At 39.0% G+C, this 8,597-nt stretch overlaps 1 pseudogene; it reads right to left on the bottom strand.

Annotated features, from left to right (window-relative positions):
• Positions 1–1,472: 1,472 nt before the first annotated feature.
• LOC102468953 (60S ribosomal protein L19-like) overlaps positions 1,473–8,597 on the bottom strand; it is a 24,546-nt pseudogene continuing 17,421 nt past the window's right edge.

Here is an 8,597-nt window from a genome sequence, read left to right as displayed (position 1 = left end):
ATGGTCCAAGAGAAGGTGGAGGTAACTTGTTCCCATGTTATTCGCTCCCTGCCTCAGAGGCCTCAGGGCCATGCTAACAAAATGATTCTCAGTTTCCCTGGAAAATTAACAATTGGAAATATACAGAGGCTTTTCTTAAAAAATAAATTTGCTAGAGTGCATGTGTGGTTGCTGGAGAGAGACAAAGAGAGAAAATAAGAAATCACACTCTGAGGGGGATGGCCTTGCTACTATTCACTCTCTTTGTTCTTCTCTTGGGATTTTGGGCACCCACTCTCTTCTATTCTTCTTTTGGGATTTTGGGCACCCATACTCTCAGGCTCCCAGCATGATTTTCAAGCTGCTGGGTCTGAGACTCAAACCATGTGGTCAGCCATGTGGGATCCAGTGCCCCAACCACCACAGCACCAGCTCTCCATGTCCAGGGGCATTTTTTTTTTTGGGGGGGGGGACAAATAGAGCCCAAAGTTGTATTTTCACTATTTGTTACTAAGAAATCATAAAATATTAAAGTAATCAAAAGAGTATGTTACTAAAAGGGAAAAGACTGACAAATAGATTTGGAATAGGATAATTATGTTTGAACAAATGAATATATATGAAAGTGTATATGAAACTTAAATATTTTAAGGAAAGAATTAGTTAATAAATTGTACTGGGACAATAGGTTAGCAGTATGGAGAAAATCAGATAATATTCATACCTCACTCTATTTCCTGAGTTAATTCTAGATTGTTTAACCCATTGTGAAAAAAGAAAGAAAAAAATTTAGATAGGAATTTAAAGCTGAAAGCAATGAGTAAACTCAAAAGGAAAATATTAATAGATCTGCCTTCATTAAAAAGAAATCTAACTTATTTGACTCACCTTAGAAAAACAAATGAGATTAATATGTATTGAAACTAATATATACTCTGCACAGTGAAATAATTTTTTCATTAATTAATTTATTTTTACTTTTTCCCACAAACATTTACTTTACATGTCAAAAAATTTTTGCTCATACTCCATTGTTCTTGACAGTTAATAAATAAATTTCAAGGGAACCAGCATTTAGCGTAATGGCTATGTTGCTGGACTTCCACGTAGTCGACCGCGGTTTGCGTCCTGGACCCTGTGGCTTAAAAAACACGCTGGGTGCGTGTGTGTGCATGCCCAAGATCCCGAGATGAGAATGGAGGAGAAGGGATTGCGGCGTGACCATCCCCCCTGGGGGGTGATTTCTCGCTCTCTGTCTCTATGTCTCTGTCTGTCTGGTGAGCGCACGTGCCCTATAGCGGGAAAAACAAAACAAAACAAAACAAACTCTCCAAATAAATAAATAAATAAAGAAACAAATTTCAAAATACTGAATTTTAAAGATAATTAATGTTCAAAATATTTCTTATAATTTTGTGTAACTTTATTTGTGACTCTGTGATATACCGTCTTCTAGCAAAGATCGGTCTCTTTTTCTGCCTTCAAAGTCTTTCTCAAGCTAATCTTCTGCCTTTGCATTCCAAGTAATTGAATATGGTAATGACCTTCTTCTTTGAGAATTTCTCTTTCCAATTGGTGTTGAAAACCTTCACGTAGAAAAACTGACACTCAGTAGCCACTGTAGCATGAAACATTGCTTTTATCCCCGCTTCTGGGGACTCATATTCAAATGGATTTGTTGCTTTTAGAACTAAGACTATCAATGGGCCCTTTTTGAGAACATAATTTCTGGCAGCCCCTTGACGCTGGACTTGAGATGTCTGTTTCTGTGTTGGACAGACAAAGGAAATAAAATTATAATTTTAAGCAGAATAATAGCAACTTTACCGTGAGAGAAAACTCAATTACAATATTGAGACAAGAACCTTCATGGATGCTTGGAGCTGGGGTTGGGCTAGAGAGGGATTGCTGTACAGAAAGGAAAGACTAATGAAGCAGTGTAATTTAGCTGGAGGAAATAATAGCTAAAAATTAGGACACTCTTACTGAAACTGAATAATCCTTCTGAAGCAAAGCATGATCTTCTGTATGAATAATAGTGATGGATAATCAGTGTCTTTATGAAGTACTTAAATGAGAGATTGCTATAAAATAAACTTAAATATATCCCTTACCTGCTTAAATGATTAAAGAAAATGAAAGAGTGGAAAGATAATTTGAAGAGCATTGAAAATGAAGACTATTAACTACCACAAACCATAAACATCAAAGTTTTTAAGTTATTATTAAATTATTAAGGGCCAATTCATGGGTCTACTTCATAATGCTTCTTCCCAAGAAATACTGGTCTCATGTAAGTGTTAAGAATAACAGATTGGCTCACAATTTCATAGCTTCAAAAGGCTCAGGTAGAGGTACTCTGGCTAGAACCATTTGCTAGAACATAGACATTTTTTTTTTTCTTCTCAAAAACAGGTCTTTGGAAGCCTAGAGACAAGTTGGTGTACTTTCGATCTCTTTTTTTCCATGGTGGTCCAAGCTTACTGAGCTGCAGCTGAGTCACTGGGGAGACAGGTGCCTAAGCTAAAAGAGAAAGTATTCCAAGGCAAGTGTGGGCTGTGAGCATCACAGGTACAGGTAGGTTGAGATACGGTTGCTGTGTCCATACACCAGATGTGCTTCAAATGGTCTGACCTGGCACATATCACACGCCATCATCTGTGGGCAATTGGACTGTACTAGGAGCTGACTTTTTCTCTATGTAGCCAAAACCATAACATAGGTAATTGCTTTCCAAAAGCAATACAGTCAGTAGTACCAATTCACATATAAGAAAAACCATTAGCAATAACAAAATTCAAGAAAGTTACAGGATACACATAAAAGAAATATGCAATTACAGAAGCCTCAGTGGACACAGTGCTAGTATGCTCATGGGCAAGGCATTGAGGTTGGGATATTGGAATGTCAACCAGGAAATTATTTACTTATTTATTTATGTATTTATTTTTAGAGTTTTTTTTTTTCCTATAGGGTGCATGTGCTCGCCAGAAAGACAGAGAGAGACAGAGACAGAAAGCAAGAAATCACCCCATAGGGGGATGGCCACACCATAATTCCTTCTCCTCCAGTCTCCTCTCAGCATCTTGGGCATGCGCACACACATATGCCTGGCATAAATTTAAACCACCGGGTCTGGGACTCGAACTGCAGTCGGCTACATGGGAGTCCAGTGACATAGCCATTACACTAACTGCTGATCCCGATTTGATTCTTTTTATGGTGTGTATTTTCTCTTTCAGGTCATGGAAGAACTTCAACACCTCCTGGAATTCGTTGTCTCTTTTCTCCTGCATTTTCTGGAGTTCATTATCTCTCAGTTCTTGCATTTCATTTAGTTTCATCACTATGAATGTTCTCAATTCTCTATCAGACATTTCTAAGAGTTCTACTGTACTATCTGTGGATGATAAGGGATTGTTCTTTTCCCTTAGGGGAGAGATATTTTCTTAGTTTCTCATGTTTCTTTTGCCTCTGCAGTGGTTTCTGGTCATTCTGTAACAAAAATCTCTCCTCCACTTGTCTGAATATTTTGGGAGTCTAGAAGATGGAGTTTAGAGCATAGCTTCCCTGAACAGGCCAGGACACACCTCAGTTTTAAAATGGCTTCTTGTCTGAATATTTTGGGAGTCTAGAAGATGGAGTTTAGCAAAGTGAAATAATTTTTTTATGCATTTGGAGTCATTGCTAAGAGGATATATTCTTTTCATTTGGTGGTCCCAAATCATATTTTGTCTTTATCCTGATTTTCACTTGAGTATGCTATGATTTAGTTCATTAGAGCTGTTTCTTTCTTTCTTTTCTTTTTAGATATTTTTGCTATAGGGCACGTGCGCTCACTGGAGACACACAGAGAGAGATATAGAAAGTGAGAAATCATTCTCCAGGGAGGATGGCCGTGGCGCAATACCTTCTCCTCCAGTCTCCTTTTGGGATTTGGGCATGCACATACATGCACCCGGCTTGAGTTTTAAGCCACGGGGTGTGGGACTTGAACTGTGGCCAAGTACATGGGAGTCCGGCGACCTAATCATTACACCATCTGCTGGCCCCAGAGCTGTTTCTTTTTCACAAAAGCATAATTGATCATTTATTTCTTATCATATTTTCATAGCAATAGTATCTCATTTCTGAGAATCAAAGTGACCTCTAGCCAATATGTATTAAATAATTCCTACTGGAAGAACCCAGGAATACACTGGTATAGATCCTTTGGACTTGGGATTATAAAACTAGCAACTCTCTGGGTTCTTGGAAAAGCTTTAAGGATAAGGCTTGGTTGTGCAGAATGGAGACAGGGTAGAATTACAAACAGAAGAAGGGACTGGGCTCAGTTGTATCTTCTTATAAAAAACAGCATAGGCTTTGGAACAGGCAGATGTGGATTGAGCCTTGACTCCTCATTCACTAATGCTTATCTCTGGGCTAATTGCTTAACAGTTTTGGTTTTTATGTTCAAAAAATATAATAGTGTCTACTCTTGTTGAGTTCTCACAAGAATTAAATCATCCCTCATGGGGAAGTCTGTAAGGTATGGAGTCAGTGCTCTGTGGTCATTCCTTCCCCTTCCTTTCCTTCCTTGCTTGTCTTTCTCCAACCCATTCAGTCCCAGTTCTGTATTCAACAACCTTACACTGAAAGCGTACTCTGGATTTGTCTCCTGGAGGGTTCTGGGAATATAAACATGAAAAGTCATAGCTCCAGTGCCAGCCCTGTAGTACAATGGTTAGGTACCACACAGAGGAAGCTGGATCCCACATTGCTGACCAAGGCTTGAGTCCCAGCCCTAATAGTTGAAAAACATGTTGCACATGTGTGTGTGCCCCTAAGATCTTGACAGGGAGGGAAACTATACTACAAGCTTTAAAATGGCTGAAATGGTGGGCCAGCCCTGCAGCCTGTTTAACACTGTGGGAAAGAAGTTGGACCCCACATGGCCAACAGCAATTCAAACCCAAGCCCTGGTGGCTTGAGAGACGTGCCAGTGTCAGTATCTTCCATGTTCTTGACCAAATTCCTATGCCCATCAAACCAGCTTGTCCTATGAGACTACTGCTTTACTTTTTTCCATGAGCGATAGAGGGAACCAGTTCAGATCTCACACAAATAAGAGTCTAACTGGTTTTTCTTATTAATGTCTTGGTAGCACTATAGCTAGAAAGAGGTCCAAGAAGACTATATTCACTGTCCCCATGGTGAACTGTAGGGAAGTAAAGCAAGTAAGGTAAACAGGAATCATGGAGTTAGTGGCCTTGAGGAATGACTTCTAGTGGGAAGCCTGAGCTATATAATGATTGCCGTTAACAGGTGTCTCCTTTATATTATGGAGTGGAACATTGTGAACTTCTAGTTCTTGGGTCATTATTTTCCCATGCCTGCGGTTTGTAGAGCTAGTCTTTCTGTGGAGCCACTTTTTCCATTATTAGATAGCTCTAAGTTAGCAAATCTTCCTTATCCTGAATTGGTAGGTCTTCCAGTAAGTTCTTTCTGTTGGTCTTTGCTGAGTCTTACTGTCCTCAGCTGCTTTCTATAAACCATTTCTACTCCTTACCTTCAGTTACTTTAATAGATAAGTAGGCACTGTTACTCCCATTTTGCAGAGGACGAAACTGGAATTCAGAGTGCAGCAACTTGTTTGAGGTCACAGAGCCATTAAATGGCCCAGTCAGTTAAACTCCTTTTTCTCTCAGAAACCTATATTTATACCACTATACCATGCTATTTTTAATTTTTTTTATTTTAAAATTTTAATGTTTCCCTGTTTTTATCATGTTTTCTTTTGAAGCTTTAAAAAATTGTGGTAAAATTAATGAATTAAAAACCAGTGGAATATACATGAAATGAACTTTTTTTTTAAATTTAGATTTTTGCCATAGGGCATGTGCATTCACTGGAGAGAGACAGAGAGAGACAAGAGAGAAAATGAGAAACCACCCCTAGGCAGGATGGCCATGCTGTAATCCCTTCTCCTCCATTTCTCTAGCCTGTTGGAATTTGGGCACACATGCACATATGCCTGGCATGTTTCTTAAGCTGCCAGATCTGGGATTGGATTACAGAGTTGGCCATGTAGAATACAGTGCCTTAACCACAACCCCACCTACTGGTCCAAAACTTGGCTTTCTTTAAAATAAGAATAATTTAATTTAATTTATTATTATCATTACTTTTATTTTGGTATAGGGTACTTGCACTGATGAGAGAGAGAGAGAGGAAGTAAGAAAGCAAGCTGCCAGGTTTGAGACTCGAACTGCGGTTGGCCATGTGGGAGTTCAGCACCTAGCCATCATGCCACCTGAAAATTCACCTTTTTAACCAGTTTTTAATGCCAGAGGGCATGTGTGTGTGTGCAGAGAGAGAGAGAGAGCAAGAAAATGAGGGAGAAAGCACCATCTCACGGTCACTCTGCACTCCCTTCTTCCTCACTTCTCTTTCTCATTAGGATACTGAGCTGCAAACATACTTGCCTGGCGTGTCTCTTAAGCCACCAGGGCTTGGGTTCGAACTGCTATTGGCCATGTGGGATCCAACTTCTTCCTCACAGTGTTGCTGCAGGGCTGGCCCACCATTTTAAAGCTTACAGTTTAGTGGCACTAAGTACATTCACATTTTTTTATATCTATCAGCACATATCTTTTAAGCATTTAAAGACAACAGGGACATGCAAGGCTTTTGTTGGTGGGTCACAAAAATTATTCATTACGATCATTAATTTTTATGTGTGTGGGCCATTGAATTTCTGATTGGTAACAATGACTTGCTGAACAATTATTTGGATATGACTCCAATGCACATCCAACTTTGGGAGGTATTTATATTTATTATTTTCTGCCAGGAATGTCATAGTCTCCCAAGTTCAGGAAATTAAACAAGAACATGTCACTATTATGCAATTAATTACATTCAGCTTTAATTATAATTGCTAATTGATCCCAGCCTGCCAGGCTGACATCTGGGTGCAGTGGTACACCATAGTAGTGGCAAGCAGGTAAAGAGCTTCTGTGGGTTACCTAATTAGATAAATTAGTGGTTATTAAAGCCTTAGGTGGTCCACTTTGGGGGCAACAGGCATGCTGGATTGCTGGGAAGGGTGGTTGTCAGGGTTTACTTGTGTTCTCTTTACCAGGTTGATCATCCTTGTATTTCCTCATAAAACACATATCCGAATCCCTTTATTGAGTACACTGCTTTGTCAGTCTGTTGACTAACATTTCTTTGCCAGGGTGGCATCTGGACTGGAACTCAACACTCCTGCCCCAACCTGCTAATCCTGGCTTTGAACAACATGCCTCTACCCGCATGTCCTTCTCTCACAGTGCCTTCATGTTTCTGGCTCATGCTGAACTTATATTGGTGCAAATTCCAAATCTTCTTCAAATACATTATTGTGACACCAGCCCTCCACAGTGTCACAAAGAGGGATGACCTTTCAAATTGGCCCTTTGGCCTCATGGGTAAGACACCATGTTCAACAAAGATGGAAAAACTGCACAATGTTTATACCCATCAACTTTGCTCATGTCTATGGCCCTTCCTTATAAAGAAAAACCAAATATATATATATGGTTGAATATGTGTGTGTGTGTGTGTGTGTGTGTGTGTGTGTGTGTATATATATATATATATATATATATATATATATTTGGTTGAATATATGTGTGTATATATATATATATATTTGATTGACTATATATATATATTTGGTTGAATATATTTATGTGTGTATATATATATTCTTTTTAAATTTTTTTTTGCTTTTTCTTTTTCTCTTTTAAAAAATTATTTTATATTCATTCACTGTATATCATTACAGCACATAAAATGAATTTTCCCATCCAAAATACACTGAATATTGACCAGGTCAAAGCTCTTCCTAATATTAGTATCCTTTCCTCTGAGCTCAGATCTGGCCTCAGCCCCCAGTTACCCACTACTAATAATCTCCCAGAGTTGGTACATATGCACAAACTCAGTAGACTTCCTTACACTTCATTGATTTGTATTATATTTTATTTATGTTTAACCTATGATGGTGAAAGATAAACAGAGGTATAATAAAGACTAGGAGGTCAGTATAATGGCCAAAGTTTGATAGAATTAGTATCACATATGTTTAAAAAACTAGGAAGTTGGGACCAGAAGTTAGCGTAATGGCTATGTCACTGGACTCCCATGTAGTCAATTGCGGTTCAAGTCCCGGACCTGGAGGCTTAGCCTCACGCTGAGTGCATATGTGTGCGTGCCCAAGATCTGGAGAGGAGAATGGAGGAGAAGGGATTGTGGCATGGCCATTCCTTCCCGTAGGGGGTTGATTTCTCATTGTCTGTCTCTCCGTCTCTCTCTGTCTTTCTGGCGAGGGCACATGCCCTATAGCAAAAAACTCTCAAAAAAAAAAAAACCCACAAAAAAACTTGGAAGTTGATTGTAGTAAGAAAGTATAATGGCTTTTACTATTTTTAAAAAGTGATTGTTTTTCTTAGTCTAAGACCTTATTTCATGAACAGGTTATAACAGAAACTTAACTGGCAATGAAATCATGAGTGCTCTCCCTCAGTGGTTCAGCCTCTTTCTGTTTTCTGCCAGTCTTTCCCACCCCATCAAGCTGGCTTTAGGTTCAG

Source organism: Tupaia chinensis, unplaced genomic scaffold (assembly GCF_000334495.1).
Source record: "Tupaia chinensis unplaced genomic scaffold, TupChi_1.0 Scaffold000093_1, whole genome shotgun sequence".
In the NCBI taxonomy this organism is placed as follows: Eukaryota; Metazoa; Chordata; class Mammalia; order Scandentia; family Tupaiidae; genus Tupaia; species Tupaia belangeri.
Note: the sequence above shows the minus strand (reverse complement) of the source record. Positions and strands in the feature narration are given on the sequence as shown.